General features: G+C 40.6%; 1 long non-coding RNA gene across 1 annotated transcript in view; it reads left to right on the top strand.

Moving 5' to 3' along the window:
* LOC122785807 overlaps positions 1-18,226 on the top strand; it is a 110,054-nt gene that overhangs the window by 33,431 nt on the left and 58,397 nt on the right. Inside the window, exon 3 of the long non-coding RNA XR_006362354.1 lies at positions 10,678-10,885. This is a non-coding gene — a long non-coding RNA (uncharacterized LOC122785807). The remainder of the gene's footprint in view (positions 1-10,677; positions 10,886-18,226) is intronic.

Here is an 18,226-nt window from a genome sequence, read left to right as displayed (position 1 = left end):
GTCTGTCTGTCTGTTAATCACCAATCTGCAGTTCGCTTGACGGGTTTCAAACCTGACAGGTGACTTACTAAACTTTGGTGGTACTGGGATGAGAAATGCAAGAGCAATCCATAGAAATCGCTTAAAAGAAATACCAAAGATGTCGGTAAAAAAAAACAGACTGGTGTCGTAGTAACTGGAGAGTTTTGTGGATTCACAAGGGAGGTCCGGGAACTTGCAGTTATCCACATTATTAATTATGTCATTTTAAATAAATGTCTCTGTTTTTGATATTAATAGATTCCTTTTGCATCATAAGTAGTTATCATACGCATAAACAGGTTTTTTTAGTTTTTTTTTCTCTTTTATGACTTTTTGTTCTCTAGACTGGCCCCCTCTTGACCAGAATAGACGCTCATTGGCCCCCAGGTCATTTGAGTTTGACACTACGGTACATTACACAATTATTTATATTTTGGTTGTCAAAAGTTGCGAAGGGCAGCAAAATAACAGATTTGTACTGTCGATTCAAATTTGTGTTTCTTCTTTTTAACAAATAATGTCAGTGCACAGTGATGATTATTGTTCATATTCCTTTTCTCATTTGATTTAATCGCTGGCCTATATAGTGTGTCTCGCTGGTATGATGTCATGCTATATACATAGCATATCTGGCCTATACACCCCCTGTATGAGTGCAAACACAAGCTAGATCAAGGTTTACCATTGTCATCCATTCCCTGCACTGCTTAGTGGAAAGGCAGCTTCAAACTGGGTTATGATTTGGTAATGACAGAGCAGTTTTTCAAGCTGAATGTGAATGCAACCGAGGAACAAAAAAAAAACACAGAATTACCAGGATGTTTACATGACATTGTGATTTTTAGATATGAACAAAAGCCTAATGAATCCACTTTTGTGCCTAACAGGCCACAGCTATTTTTAACCGCACCAGAAGAGGAATACAGCTACTATTTTGGGGTCACTGGAACTTAAGTATGCATTGGCTGGTTTGAGCGGAGAAAATGTCAGGCAGCGCAATGTAGAAAAAAAAGAGCCCAGAGAGGCTAATTAAGACAAAGACATTTTTACTCATCACTTTTTTTTATTTCCCTCGTGGTCGGCAGTTGGAGTTTTTCATACTGTGTGATTGCTTCCCTTATGCTTTATTAAAAGTTTTATTTACCCCACCCCCCCACCCTCCACATTAGCTGAGCGATCGTCTGAAAATGTTGTAATGTATCATCGGATATATAAGGATGATTATTTTATTTTTTTTGTGCTCATTGTTAAAATGATGCAGAGGAAGATGAGGAGCAATGTGCACATTCCCACTGCCCGTATATTATGTGATGATTAGATACGGAAAATTCAAATGTACCGTTTCTGTTTTGGCAGTGGGATGTTTTACAACTTTATTGTTTATCTGTCTTATCTGCTGTCAAATACATGCAGTGCGAGAGACACTCAAGGGTTTATGAGCCACTACTCGTGTCTCAGCAAACTGGCTTCACATCAACACTGATTACCTTTGCTCTCTAGTGCATTTTTATTTCGATTTTATGTCTTTAATTTTTTGACTTCCATATTCTTTCTCCATCTGCAGAAGCTGTCGGTTTGCATCTTTGTAAAATAAGTGTTTTTTCCCCCGCTGTCCACTACAGTATATCTCTTTTTTAATTTTGTTTTTAGAAGGTTTAATTTGTTTCAGTCTTGTAAATATGTTATTAGCAACAGATGAAAATGGCCAACAAGAACAAGATCCTACTGCCCCATTTATTTTAATAGAAAACAGGGAAATAGTAAAAAAACACCAACACGGGATCAAATTAAAGGGTTACTCCACTAATTACAAACGTAAATCATTATAGTAGAGGTGCTACTTCCAAGTAGTAGTGGGTAATATCTTCTGTGGCGGTGGGGGATTTCAAAATGGGAAAATACTTTCATGCCATAGACGTTGCCATGGTTATCTCATGGTTGACTCAGTGATTGAACACACTGACATCTATGATGAAAAGACACTAGTGAGCTGCATTATGAGTTCTTCCTGCAGGACCTGTGTAATTCAGGTTATTTTAACCTTTGCTTATTTGACTCCGACTCTTCTTGTCGCTTAGCACTTGAACACAAACACATCTTGTTGTTTGATGATTTTCATTTCTGCAGTATTGTGTTCAATGTGTGTGTGTGATCGGTGATGCCAGCTAAGTCATCTAGCTTTATCTATAGCATTTGCAGCTGCTGTTCGTTATAGCTGTTGTATAGTATGAACAGAGTTGTATTATATATCAGTAACTAAAGGGGAACTTGTTTTTTCTTCAGTGCATTGATTGTCCTCTTATTGCCCTTGATATTGTACCCGACTGTTGATTTTGGGATGAATGCACAAACCCAAAGTGATGCTACATTATGAATTAGGTGTCACAGACTGTATTATCAGGCATCTCATTACAAATGGCCTTGAAAATGTGATTTCAAACCCACCAGTCCAGATTCCTCCAGCACCGAGCACTGAAGGCTCACTGCAGCCTCTGCAGATGCTGTGTTGCTCCCATTTATTGCCTAAAATCAAACAGTGCTTGTTGCTTTCCCACAGGAAATCTGCGCTCAAGTGAGAGATCGTCTCATGATTTTTCTCGCAATTTGACAAATGCTGTTCCTGCTGTGAATTATTATTTAACAACACACCCTTAACTGCTACACTGCACGCACATAATTGTTGTTCTGTTTTGCACGCAAAGTGGCAGATGGAAGTGAAAGTTCGATATAATGGACAGATTGTATGTAAACGTGGAAAGTAGGATTTCTGGCCACATGCACACTCTAACTCACTCTGGGTTCTGCAGACGTTCTCGCTCTTCGTCAGTAGTTGAAAAAGCAGGTTTTCTTTGCAGCCGTGCTGTGTGCGTCAACACTATACAGTGTGGTGTGCGGTCTGATGTGCAGTCTATATGTTCTTGACACGCGTTCATGGCACTGAGCAGCTAACCAGGCATACGCAGTGTGTAGGAGGAAGCCTCATGCTTCTGCACCATTCACTTGTCATAGAAGCCGCAGAAGCATGAATTGCTGTCAAAAGATGACGTCTAATGAAGGAATGTACTCTTGCTGAGCAACATAAGAGGAAAGTGAATGACTTGCTCAAGGCCACTGTCTGGCACCTTCTTTCTGCTGGAGAGATGGAAGACGTAATTCTGGATCATGCTTGGCAAGAGAAAGGAAAACAAAAAAACATTAGATGTTTCTGAGGGAAAAGTTTGTTTTAGTAACTCATAAAAATTCAGAGCCGCTCACACTGTGTTTGTAGAGAGGAGAGTCGTGATGGCAAAAACATAGGGACACGAGTGTATGTGTGGGGGGAATGTATTGAGAGAGAGAAACAAACCCAGACGGGAATAAAGTGACTGCCTTCATATGAAAATATCAAGTTGCCTGTTTAACTCATCAGCATGATTGCAAATGTGAAACACTATATGTGCGTTCAGTGAAACAAACCGGGTGTTTGTTTTGGACGATTATGTGTCTTCAAGTAAACTTTGCAAAAGTTCTAAGAATGTACCTTGTGCTGCAGTTCTTTTTGAAATAAAACAGAGTAAGAGTTGGGGCTCAGTAACAATAGAGGTCACTATAATGGCTGGCTCCACTTTCAGGAAATACAGCCACTGCACAGCCACACTGCATCCTACCCTCTTAACTTGTTAACAATTGTCATGGTTTGTCACTGTGGGTTCCTCAACATGGCAGGACTTTGTCTGAGGGAAGCTGAACGTGGCTTGTGTCACAAATAACACACAGCTTGCATGTAATGTAGGAACAGTTACATGTACACAGTCCCCGCTCTTTTTTATATTATATTATATTATATTATATTATATTATATTATATTATATCATATTATATTATATTATATTATATTATATTATATCATATTATATTATATTATATTATATTATATTATATTATATTATATTATATTATATTATATTATATTATATTAGTAGTGCCTTCAGCCACTCAGGATTGAGGAATCCTACATCCCATCACGGTTCACTGGTTCACGGTTGACTATTAAATAACATAACCGTTATTGTCGCAGACATAGTAGTTCATATAGTGCAACATCCAAAACTAAGTATATTGCCGTCAACAGTCATGTGCTTTAAGGATCCAATTCATCTAAAGCCATTTTATCCCTCAGGTCGTTCAGCGAACCCATGGATGCATTTGATTACTCCTCATTAATCCATATCCGTAAGTATTGCTGGCATTATCGGCTTTCATCTGTATGTGACGTTAGTGAGGCACGTCGAGGATTAGAAAATGAATTGCTGTGGAAGCACGGGGATTGGACTGGGACATAACATGGGTGAGGATGATATGAGGAAGTAAATATATATTGATTTTTTTTTGTTGCTGCTTCCTCTTTCCATGTCTTGTGCCTATGGACAACTGAATATATCACTTTCTTGGCTATTATGTAGCTATGCTGACATCATGACTTATATATTTACATGCCTTTTATGACACGTGATACTTTATACCCTCACAAATGAGTGCAGATTGTGCATCTTGTTAAGATTATTGGTTGGAGTTGCTGAGATACATTTGTGAGTCACTAAAGGTCATAAATGGAATAAATCATGTCCTAAAGTGTGTTTGTATGAGGTATTGACACATTGTCAGTGTATGGACCATAGATTGTAAATAAAGATGTGATCTGTAATCTTCTGGTTTGAAGAGTGACGCTCAGGAAGTCGAACGGGATAGCCCTCATACTATTCTCAAAATGTCCTGAGGATTTAATCGTCTCAGTCACTAGTTTTGGGTCTTTTTCAATGGAACATGATGTCTTTTTGTAATCTATAGGCGCTTTTCCACTATACAGTTGTGCTCGACTCGGTTTGAGTCGTTTGTCCATTACTATAGTACGTACATTACTAAATGCCGTGATGTTGTTTTATATGTGACACAAACACACAAACTAGTGACGAGCAAAGCAATTCTTTGTGTACTGAATGTTTAGAATCAGTTAATTCACAATATTAGTTCAGTATACTTCCTCAGTCACTGAGCTGAAATACGGCAGAAGGGGTTGTGATTCGGCTCACGATCGCCAGCCTTCGGGCAGTGCTGTCACTAAATACACCACACTCCTCTGATAAATATTAAGATTTTTGAGATTTCCTTGGTAAATGTTGGAGATTAACTACTCGATTTTTAAGCCTTTTTAACTGATCTACGGTTGGATACTGTTCTGTCTGATTCCTGTGTCGGACGACACTCTCTGCCAATCAGTGGCCGGCAGTCTGATGGCTCAGCTCGCTTGGAACCTCATCAGAGCAGGTGAGGCTATAGTATCAAATATAAAAGTATAATATTCAAGTATAACAAAACTTGAATTAAATTTTGCAATAGGAAGACGGTGTCCATTTTTATATACTGTACATGTCTATGTGTGCTTATGTACGTCGGAATACAGGCCCAAAAGGAAAGGTGCAGGTGCTGTAGAAAATATTCCAGATGTAGTATACAGTTAGAATGTGGTTTATTTTGTCAGATGGGTCTTGTTATGTTGCTAAAACACTGTGTACAGGTCAGTGCCTCACAAATCCTGATTTGAGAAAACCTCAACTATTCGTTGAAGTGGTTTTCCTTCTGTCTCTGTTGCCATGTTGTCTGTGAGAGTGAGCATCCCGGGCTGGTTTCCTAGACGCACACTTGACCGCACACTCAGTGAAGTCAGCGCTGACAGTTTGACAATACCTCATATTATCACACTTCAAATAACCTGTCTCAACCTTTCTCAGCTGTTGCCGATCGCCAACCTGTTAATACACGCTGCACATTCCAGGACGACAGATAAGTCAGTGCTTTGGCCATTCTCCCACATCCTCACTACTATTCTTAAATAGCAGGATCAGTGGTTACACATGAAGGATCTCTCCCTGAACCTCTGGTAGGAAGCAGCCCAAACTCCCCTCTTTGCAGAACAATAAAAGTACAGTCACATATTTCTGTGCTCTCACTGTGGGCTCACTAGAGCTCAGACTCCGTGCAGCAGTGCTGCACAGATTTAAATGTGCTATTCCTACTTTCCATCTCGGAACAGTCTTGTTCTCTTTTACCTCTCTCTCTTTTTTTTTTGCAATGACCACTCCCCACAGAAAAGCACTATCACTGTGCACGCACACACACACACACACACACACACACACACTATACATTTCACAGGTTTCTCTCAGGCATGAACCAGAGATCCCCCACTGGCACAACAACATCAATAATAAATCAGAAATTCCCTCCTCCACCACCAGCACCAACCTCCACTACTTGCTTCTAAAAATAGTCCCACTTTTTCTTTAATATTTCATTAACCCCCTCTACCTCTCATCCACCTATTTTTGTCTTTCTAATTGTTTTATTGTATTTAAATGGGTGAAAAGGAAACATCAACAGTGACACAACCTAAGCATCGTGTGTCCACGACAAACGCACAAATTCCTCTTAAAATGCAAACTGTAATCTGTATCGCTCAAACTTCTCTAAATAGTGTGCCTGAGAAGTGTAAGTAAGTTTTAGAATATGAAGTGAATGAAGTGCTGCAAGGTGGAAAAGCTGCTGGAGTAAAAGCGAGTGATAAAGCGGACAACTGAGATTCTCAGTTTGCATTTCATTGACGTTAAATGAACGGTGCTCTTCGTTTTGATACGTGGGTCGATTTAGCGGGCCACGCGGCTGGTGTAGTGGTTAGCATTCTTGCCTTTGCAACAAGGAGACGCGGGGTCGGAACAAGGGCCTGTCTGCATGGAGTTTGCATGTTCTCCCTGTGTGTGTGGGGGGGTTTTCTACGGGTTCTCCAGCTTCCTCCCACAGTCCCCAGCATCCCCCGCGACCCTCATGTGGAGGATAAGCGGTATAACATGGATGGAGTCTATTAAGAAAAACAGGAAATATTCCCTGTCGTTCCCTCATGCCTGGTTGACTTTGACTTACAGCTTTTTAAAAGATCATTTTAAAGTTGCGTTCTGGCATTCTTTGAAAACGGTCTGCATTTATGTAACGCCTTCCTTAGTCTGGATAACTACTTGAAGCTGCTTCACGCTGCAGATTTTGCCATTCCCCCACATCTGTCATACCCATTCACATGCTGCCTGTACAGCTGTCAGGACCAACATGTGGCTAAGTGTCTTGCCCAGGGAGACATCTCATGTCCCTCCAGCTGAAAGACAACCCATTTTTCCACTTATCACAGCCGCCGCAGAACGAAGTGACGACTGCGTGCATGTTCAACAGAATGAGCGGAAACACCGCATTTACCGTCATGGGTGTGTGTGTGTGTGTGTGTGTGTGTGTGTGCACGTTCAAGCACAAAGGAAAGGCTCATCGAGACAAGTGGATGTGCTCAGACTGTGGTCAATTGTGCGTCACACAGTTCAACAGTCTCCTCATTTCTCATGAACAATTCTCTTCCCACTGAGCAGATATGAGTTGCCTCTTATGTGGGCAGTGATTTCAGAGGTGGTTGAGTGCGCGTTACCAGCTGCTGTGTGTTTTTGCTGTGGTTCCGTCTCCTCCTCCATCATCTCAGGACTTTACTGAAGCATCAAAGCGAAGGAGGAGAGGAATTCTCCGCTGAGAGTTGACTTAGTGTGTGTTATGTAATGTGTCCTAATGGAGGGGCACATAGGCGCTGTACCTGCTGATGGGCAGATAGTGCTGATGCTGGATTTGGCCCTGCTTACTCATCACTGCGTTCAGTTGTGATATGCAGCTCCTCACTGAAGGCACTTAATATGTAACATGTCATATTTTTTACTTGCATTAGCGCAAACATTTACAAATACTTCTTCAAATCCATGGAAATCTTAGAAACATTCAATTTTACACCCAAGCCATTGTGTTGTGTTGTGGGTTTTTCCCTTTTATATGTTGTGTGTTTGTCACTGATGGATTGCATTTACTTATTGACATTTGCATTCTGCCGCTAAAGCTCTCTCTGTACAAACATATGCACAGTGGAACCACATGAGACATGGATTCCCATGATCCCACTCTGCTTCTCAATGTCATCAAACGATATCTTCTGTTGTTCTGATTGATTGATTGATTGATTGACTGACTCCTAGCGGCCACAGATTACGTCCTGTGCTTTAAAAGCTGTATAACGAAAGAAAAACAACACTATTGGTTCCCTTTAATTCCTGCTTTTACTATTTTATTCTCTTGTTTTGTAGTTAACTTGATTTACTTTTTACTTGCAGTGAAAATGTGTTTGCCTCTATACTCTGTACATACTCTCCTCTCCTCCCTCTTCTCTGAAGTGGTGTTGGTAACATCCTTAAGAGCTGACATTGTGCCATAAAAGGCACACCTGTAGAAAAACACCTCTGTCATGGGAACACAACAGTAGAATTTCTGCTGAATAATGATATTAAAGATCCTTTCCTTTCCGTTTAGAATATTAACAATAATAATAATAATAATAATAATAATATAACAGCTGGGAATAGAAATAAATATTTCGGCACAGACCATTTCTGGTAACAAAATTATATTTTGATCCTTTGTTTAACTGATAATGAATGGCAGTGAATGCTTTTACCATCTGTCGGTTTACTTTGGCTCTCCCCCTCACCCATTATTCATTTCCTGTTAGCTTTCCGCACGGATACATTCATTTCAAACAAACGTGACCAATGAATTTATTCTCATTGTTGTATCTTCATAAATCATTTGAGCTTATGTTTGCAGAGATATTTCCACAAGCCCAGTGTAATGCACTATGTAAATGGATTATGCCAAGCATGGTATTTATACAGGGCCACTGTATCGGCACGCTGTTTACCTGAGCAACATCTTTAATGGCTGACATTGCTTTATGCCATTTTTACAATGAAATGCATTACTGAGTCCTGATTCAAGACAGGAAGTGCATAGTAAAACAAATGATTATGTAATGCGATCAGTGTGAGGAAACTCTGAATCCCAAGTCTTCATTTCCTTGTGACAAATATTCAAGTTTAATTGTGTTGGACACTAATAATTCTGAAATTTAACCTTTCTCTCCTAGCATTAGTGGGCATTTGTGGAAATATAAATTGCATCAATGCAAGTGCATGTTCATGATGCTGGTGGTTTTTCAGGAACACTTCATCCGTCCCGCTTTAAAATCAATCGCAGCATAAAATCCTCTGGTATCAGATGACTGAACTTGCTATTCTTTTTTTTTTCCCTTTCATCTTTGTGATAAAGTCTCAGCTTCTAACAATGCTGGATGTTGTAGTGCTCCATTGTAATCCATCAGATTGAGATTAAAGCTGTATAAGAACGTTTTGTCTAGTAACTGAACTGGTGTTAATTGGGAAAAACTAACCATGATGCAATGCTCTGCTGTGTCATAGGAATGATTTTAGCCACCTTAAAAAAGGTTCTCCTAATACATATACAATACAATATAGGTTTATGAGAGTATATGACAATCTAACAGTTTGTTTGCTGTTTTATCTTACCATAAGTCTGCTTTTTGCAACTGGAAAATGAAATTAGTAAACAGCTCCATCCAAAGAGAAAATTAGCACTCTTCTGCTTCCATCCAGTCTACCTACTTTAAAATCAATCATAGCATAAAGTCCTCTGGTATCAGATGACTGAACGTCCTATTAAGTATGTATGTGTTTGTGTGCGTGTCAACTGAATGAAGGATTTTAAACACAGTCATGAAAGAACACATTTGAAAGGACCAATCAAGGAAGGAGTGCATCAACAACCCACGTGTGCTGACACAAATGTCCATTTCTGATCAGAGAATGTTGTCAAGTGGCAAACACATAAGATATCATATATCCGGTTACAGAAATGAGTCTGCTTTTAACCTCGTGCCTGTGTGTTTGTAACTGTTGTGTGTTCATTGTGCTGCTGCCTGTCTCGGCCAGGTCACCTTTGAAGAAGAGATTTTTAATCTCAATGGGTGTTCTCCTGGTTAAATAAAGGTGAAATAAAAATAAATAAACACTAAGGGGCGCATTCACACCAGCATAGTCCATAGGGGACTGGGTTCAATTGGGTGGGAAACCGCCTGGACAACGTCACGCAGTTAAGACAGCTGCTCGTTTGGGCAACACCGTCCGAAACAAGCTCTGACCAGGAAGCAAAAAAGCTTGAGGAAGAAGAAAACCCGGCTCATCGAAATATATGCAGTCTTGGGGGTTTCTGTTTTTACTTTGGTGTTTAAGCCTAATTGGTTTTTCACAAAAAGCTATCCTAACTTCCTCACTTTGGTTCGCTGGATAGTTCGGTTGCATTTCCCAAAGTAAGCAAACCGCACCACGGTTCACTTGCAAGCAAACTGAGACCCACGTTTTCAGGTGGACCAGAGTCTGCTTGTTTGGTCCACACCAGAGTTCAGATGAGCTGTCACACAACAACACTTTAAAAGACCTGAACTATCCCTTCAAGTCACTTAGTAGCCTTAACCTTAGCCTTAACAAGCTGGATGCAAACCTCAGTCTTTGGTCCTCCTCTGCAATGACCAATTACCCCAGTTATCGAAGTACAAGAATGACACTCTCTCTGAACTTGAAGCAATGTTGTTGGTAACCGTGACACAATTAGCAACTAGAATAAATTAAAAAGACGTTTTTTTGGAGATAGGGTTGGTGTGATTGTCATTGATCCCTGTTCTGTTCTGTTCTGCAGGTCCCAGTTTACCAGCAGACGTGTTTGGAGACATGAAGACCGTAACGGACAGCAGACCTTCGACATATATTGTCTGCTGAGACCAGGACACACAGTTCCTCATTGATTGATGGAGACAACACTGGTAATGGCCTTAACAGCCAGTCAAGGAGGACAATCAGTGGCCATTGATCCGAGCAGCCGGGGAACCAGTGTATGTCTGTTCAAGGTAATGTTTCACTGATTTCTTGGCCCCGTGTGGTCAGTGGGAGATATCTCTGTATTGTACAAGGTCAGCTGGAGATCGCTCATCACTAGGCAACCTCAATTATTAACTAACACTCTTCCTCCTCTCTCCGCTCTTCCACCCTCTGTTCAAGCAGCTTGGTCTTTATAAAAGTGTTTGGTCTTCTGACTCATTCAGTTTTCCCCTGTACGCATATGTTGCTCCAGCAGCTATAGACCACGTAAACACACGAGCTAGATTAGACTAGTAAAACTCCCTGTTAATGTGGCACGATGTAGGATTTCATGTCTCCAAGATTATTTTGATGCTACATGGATTTACAACAGGGTGTATGGCATCTCTGTCAAAAGCCTACGAACGTTGGTTTTAGGTCACAAAAAGAACGACAACGCTCTACTTTACGGCATATCTGGCTTACACTCGCTGGTGTACTGTTACTGTTGGAGTTGTAGTGTATACAGTTTGTCCCGTTCAGAAATCAAGTGAGTCAAACACTGTGCATACGTTGAGCAAATAGGTTACTTTTGTTCAGGGGCCACATACAGCACAATTTGATCTCAAGGGGGCCGGACCAGTAAAAATAGTAAAATAATAGCATAATAACCTATGAACAACAAGAACTCCTTTGTTTTTTCTCCTTTGTTTTACATTTAATGAAGGATAATTTTACAAAACATGAAATGTCTTGAGAAATATAAGTGCAATTTCAACAATATCATGCCTAAATTTACTATTTACACAGCACACTGGATCTATAAAGGCACAAACATTTAGTCACGGGTATCTGGAGCATTTGACATTACGTTTAGATTAGTGTGAAATTTTAACAAATTCATCCTGTGGGCCGATTGGACCCTCTGGCGGGCCGGTTCTGGCCCCTGTGCTGTATGTTTGACACCACTGGGTTACAGTATATTAGCCGAAAACACAAGCTGTGCAAACTAAAGCACTACCGTTCCTTTGTTGTTATTCAGCGGTTCGTTTCTAATCTATTGAAAACCATACTTTAAGCCCACGTTATTGTTAGCTTGCGTTGTACATTTGCTCAACAACAACTCCAATTACACTGGGACCTCAGAGAGATGCTCACTGTGTTGTTTGTGGCTTACACAAGTGGAATTTCATCACTTAAAGTTCCTGGATGTTTGTGCTTAGGGGAATGCTAAAAGCCAGATTTTCCCAGTAGACTTTATAGGGCATTGCCTTATTCTCCTGTAGTACATTTTCACAAACAGCCTGCAGGTACGCTACATGCTCATAAAACACTGCGTCTATATTTACTTTTTTAAAAGCCCAGTTCGCTCAGCATCCAGGATGCTTCTGAATATAGGCAGAACAGCATCTTCTTTAAAGTGGACACTTACAAAATGTACTTTGCCATTTTGGGATAGCACCCAAAGGACTGTGAACTGTGTTGTCAGAAGCCTCCCTGTTACATGCAATGCGGTCTCTAGGACGGTAAGGTTTACTGACAATACCGTGCACACTGCACAGATGACTTCTCATAATTCTGGCTCCAAGTGTGAAATGGGAAAATAAGTCTCTTTTCTCCTTATTCCATAGTCGGTATTATAAAAGCTCAATAGTTTTAGCCTCAGCAGGGCTAATTTAATATCGCTCTCAGCACAAAATACTTTAACATTGTTTTCAACACTGTACAGGAATATAGTGGGTCTCTGAGGCACTGCCGACAGCAGAGACGCACCTCAGAGCTCAGCAGCTGTCAATTACAACTCAATGTGCCTCACAGGTGCCGGTGCCATTCTTCTTTTTATGAACCTCTGTGCGCGGGTTTAAAGCGAACCTTGGATTCAAAATGCAACAGTGCACATTTCTGCTAAGTCAAACTGACTTGTCTCTTAACTCGGTGCAGGCAGGGCACAGTGTGTGTTGTAGGTCTGGGTGATGTGGCCAATAAAAGAAGCTTCAAATAAGTCTACATCAATAATTATCACCAGTAGAGTTTAGCTTCTGGAGGAATACTGAAACATTTTACATGTCTAAGGGGAACCATTAATTGTATTATGTCTTAAAGTGTGTTTCAACAATGCATAAAAATACTGTATGTTGAACCATACTGAGACTGAAATATCATAATATTGTTATTGAATTATTAACCAGCCCTTGCAGTTCATTATATTTCCATACAATTTTGTGTCTCTCTGTGTGTGTGTGTGTGAGTGACTGAAGCATATGATCGCTGCTATGAGATACTGTAGTCCTGAAGAAGTGTTCCAGTAAACGGAACACAACACCACTTAGTGTGCCTTCAGTAGCGAGCACAGTGCTGTTCTCTGATGAGTGTGAAATCAGTGGATGCATGCGCGGCAATGCATCTCTCCAATTTGTTGCTTTTTAAGGTTAATGAACCCGGTGGAGGCCACGCGGCGGTGTAGTGGTTAGCGCTGTTGCCTGGCAGAGTTTGCGAGTGTTCTCTCCCCGTGTGCGTGGGTTTTCTTTGTGTACGCCGGTTTCCTCCCACAGTCCAAAAACATGCAGAGGTTAATTGGAAACTAAATTGGCCGTAGGTGTGAATGTGAAAGTGAAGGTGGAGGATAAAGTGATAGCTAATGAATGAATGAATGAATGAATGAATGAATGAATGAACTTGGCATCCAAAAAATACTCGAAATACAGTGAACCTTTATCTTTTATAAATATTGATTTATCCAGAAGAGCTCCTAAAACACCTTTTACATTAAAATATAAAGAAAACATAATGAATAAAATATTAAGAAAGCATGCTACTGGTTGGTCCATGCACAGTGGACCAACAATTGGATGGATTTCCATGGGCGTTCATGGTCCCAACAGGACTTTTGACTTTTCCAGAACTCCTGACAACTGTACGCACAGGTCATTGTTTTTCTTAACAACAGGCTTCACTGTCAAATGAGCAAAGATTTGGATATCTTTATTTAATTGCAGCTTTTGCAGAGTTACTTTATTCCCAGTACAAGAATGAAGAATATTAACATTTACTGTATCTCTGGTGCCTTCTTCAGTTGTGGTGTTGTCCACCTATAAAGTTTATTTTTCCATGAATATTTGATCTAAACTGCCAAAAAAAAAAAACAAGCAGGTGGGCAGGAGTAAGACGTTTGTGTCGGGTTTAGAAAAGTTCAGAAAAAGTATCATCAGAACAGTTATTTTTCTCCCCACCATGCTGAACACTTGCTGCTCTGTGATGTAGTGACTCACCGTGTGTCTTTGTGAGCAGGCGTCTGTATATGCTATATTTAAGGTGGCGTTGGTCACAGAGCAAGGCCTGCTGAGTCTCCCTGATCTCTGGTGGGCTCTGGCTGAGCGGTCGTGACCCTCCCACATAATACGAGGAGTGCAGTTGAAGGAAATGCCAAACTGAAAGACACTGAGCCTCAGTGGCCAGCCTTTAATATCAGCGACGGATGCATCTGTGGTAGAAACACCTGCTGGTCATGAAAATAATCCTGTGTGTCTTCGCTTGTTTCTTCCTGTTCAATTGTGACCATCAAAAATAAGCGTAGGGGAACAAAGCATCTTTGTTTTTCCTGTGTATATTATCTGGTGCAGAGAGTATCATATGGCTGCAAAAAGTAAATGGGTGGCCATATAGAGAAGAGGCTGTGTGGACTAACTACTCTCAGCTCTGCTCTGACCTAACCTGACTTTCTCTGTCCCCCACTAACGCTGACCTATCCTCACATATCGATTTGTGTTGCTTTCCTGTTGCTTTGTTTATTTGACCCAGGCTTGGCTTGAATCTCTCAGGAAGACTTCACACTGCTCGCAGCTTCCATTTCAAAAGGACAGAGTGTTGGAGTTTCCCTTTAGGACGAGTGCAAATTGCCAGTTTTCTGTCTTAAAGAGAGACCTGCAGGGAAACAACAATCTTGACTCCACAGGAAAGTGGATCAACTTTTTTATTGTCATGGTTTTGGTCTTTAATTGCTTCAATGGAGCATCCATTTATCAGTGTTTCCAGGGATCGCTCACACATTTTGGTATGTTCTCATTCTTTTTCTTACCCGTGTCATGGGGAAATGAGAGAGAAGCTAAGCTTATTACACTTCATGTGCTTATTAGCTTTCTTTCTTCTGTCTTCAAAGGTCATTCTCAGATTGGACAGAGCATGTTTCTGACTTTGCAGAGTGACTCTTGGACTGTCAAATGCAGCCAGTCTTTCTTCATGGCAGCACAGAGCAAAGTCTCCTTGAAACATATGGCCTATCTTTAATTAAAGTGGCACTCAGGAAAGGCCTAAAGTAGCCCAGAGCAAAAACCCATAATTAAAGAAAACACTCATGTTGGTTTGAGTGACTGGCGACGCTGCCCTTATCACTTATTGTCATATCAATCGTACAGTACAGTGTAACTGCCGAGAGTGTCTGTAATAAGTTAAGGTCTTGGACTTATTATGTAGACTTCCTTGAGATCAAATCAAATCAAATGGTATTTGTGTAACGTTAAATCACAATATACATCATCTCAAGGCACTTTACATACTAAGGCAGAGACTTTACTATGTTATAGAAAGAAGAAAAGAGAAACTAAAGCGATCACTTAGTGTCAGTGGATAGAAAAAAAAAAACTTGGTAAGAAATCTCTGGCAGAACCAGAGTGAAAGACGTGCAGCCATCTGCCTCAGCCGGTTAGGGTGAAAGGAGAGAACGGGGAACGGATGGTTTGGTGCTGTATAAAAGCCAATGCCAATCTTACAATCCAAACAACACTAATAACTGAAGTTGCTGAATTCAAGATTGAATATGTGCTGAGTTTCCACCCCACACCTCAGAAACAAAGCGTCCTAATCACTGAATGATAAAGAAGATGCTGTGCACACAGGAGGAAATCCAATTCTCACTGTTTTCCTTTGGTCATAGGCACAGTGAGAGCAGCATGGGAAATCGCATCATGATCAATCTTTATACACGCCTCTGTGCAGTCTCATTTTTTATGAGAAAACAATTCTGCTGGGTTGGCATTAGCAGCGGGAAGATCCGTGGCCCGAGAGTTAGCACTCCCGAGCTCAACTGAATCAACGACGAACGCGTGCGTGTTACACAACATGATTAGGGAGAAGGGGAAACAAGGGAGATGGCACAACAACAGGAACACATATGTCTGATCATCTGAATGATCAACTTATGTTGTGATTACTTAGTTACAAGAGGGAAAAATATCTGATTTGAACCAAATCTTGAAAACTGGCCTAAGCGAGACCATCATTTTATGCAGCTTTAAGCAGTTAAGTTCTGTTTATTGTATGTTATTCTTTGAGTCTGCAAAGGAGCTTTGCTTTTTATTTCATGTCAGTGTCAAATGGGTCAAAGGGTCAAATTCAAGGTCAAATCTTAAAGCACTTTGGGGGAAAAAACAAGACACAACTATCTGTAAGTCTGTACGCACACATTTGTGAAGCAGAGATGCTGTTTTTATCCTCTTAAACACTTTAAAACCTTTCATTTATATCTTATTGATTCTTCCCTGACCCCTAGATGGTAAACCTCTTGGTTATATACAGTGGTAGAGTTTTTCCACTTTGTTTTCTGTTGCACAGATTGTTCTGAGCACATCTGCACAAAAGTTTTCACTCTTAAGAACATGGAGAAACTTTGGCCTGAAGCGAGACACCCGATGTTCATGTTGTTAAACTAGATCTTGACATAAATCCGCGCTGTGGGTTGGACTTCACAGGTCTCTTTTTTTCACAAGCTTGACACTGTTGTTTTTTTCACTCCGTACAGGACTCGTACACTTGGCTTGTATCAGATAACACAGCAAACCTGAAATAGCCTTTCTGTTTCTGGGCAACTCATTCACGTTTTGTCATAGAGCTGTGTGTACCTTTACCAACAGGAGTTTTTTTCCACACCATCTCAACAGTGGACTTCTTCAGTGTAATAATGGTTGAAAAACGATCCCAACAGAATTAGGAGTCCTCCAAGTACCACACTGAGGCATTAAAGGCAAGGGGCAGAATACGTCAATACGAAACACAGGGAGAGCTGATTCACCATGATGCCGTGTGCATGGTGAGCAAAATTTGATACAACTGAACTGAATCCATTACAGAATCGACTTCATGTCATCAATAAGCCTGTGGAGTCCATTGCAGTCCTTGCAAGAAGAGCAGAACCAAAACCTTTCAGCAAACCAGCACCAAAGACGAGACAAATCATTCTGCTGGAGTTTCTCCTCTGACTGCACACTATTTTCAGCATAAAGCGTTATTTAACTGAGGCATCTTCATTTTGACTAACTGGAGCCATGTGTTTTCACATTCACATGCACCACATCCTTATCTTTATTCATGAGATTAAATTTCCATCTAGAGCAGTGAACAAAAAAAAAAAGGTTTTCCCAAGAGAGGTGGCGGGACATGCAGGGGGGAAAGGGAAAGTGTAATGTAAGTGTGCAGCACTCATACACCGAGGATTAACTTCTCGCTCATTTTCCCTCCATCATCCCCAAACTTAAAGGACGGTGTTGTATTATAAGTAAAGGGTTCTCCTTGTTGATGCAATTGTACGTGGGCTGTGCACTGCGGATCCTCTGAGATGCAGTCGAGCGAACGCCTCTCCGTCACCTTTTATCTGTGTTGCACACACACACACACACACATCTGGAGGCAGAGCAAACGGGGCGCAGAAAAAAAAAAAAACTTCTTCCCAATGAAACTGTTATTTGAAAACTTGAGAATAACGCCAGTGAATCACTGTGGCATTTTGACTCGCCATGTTTTGCCGGTGCAGTTTTTGTTTGCACACCAGATGACAAATTCTGCAACACTCTTCGATCCGCCCACTGCTCCAGTCATCCATACAGCAATGGCTGCTTTACCCACAGTCATGATGCAAGACTGACACTCTCGTCACTTTTTTTTGATTATTATTTCTTTCTTCTTTTTTTTTCCTATTTGGAACCTATTCTGATTTAAAGGTCCAGTGTGTCAGCATGAGTTCCATCCAATGGTAAGACTGCAGATTATGTAACAAGCAGAATTCCTTTACTCACAGAGAGGATGTCAGTCTTTTGTGTTTGAATACTTATTCTCCACCTCAAAAAAAATAGGAAAAGCAAAAGGGCCTAAAGTAGCGTTTGTACCCATTTTGTTTTGTTTTTAAGCAATTATACTCTAATACAAACAGACTTAACACTTACAATATTCAATCATTCAATCAATGTTAATTATATAGCACTTTACAATGCCTGCAAGGTAATCAAAGTGCATTACAATGCAATGATTGATTGATTTCTCCTAAATGTTACACACTGGACTGGAGCTGTAAAGAGTTGTTGAAGGATGAACAAAACTGTAATTTCTCTTTTCAGCATTTTCAT

The sequence above is a fragment of the Solea senegalensis genome, linkage group LG19 (assembly GCF_019176455.1).
Source record: "Solea senegalensis isolate Sse05_10M linkage group LG19, IFAPA_SoseM_1, whole genome shotgun sequence".
NCBI classification, from domain to species: Eukaryota; Metazoa; Chordata; class Actinopteri; order Pleuronectiformes; family Soleidae; genus Solea; species Solea senegalensis.
Note: the sequence above shows the minus strand (reverse complement) of the source record. Positions and strands in the feature narration are given on the sequence as shown.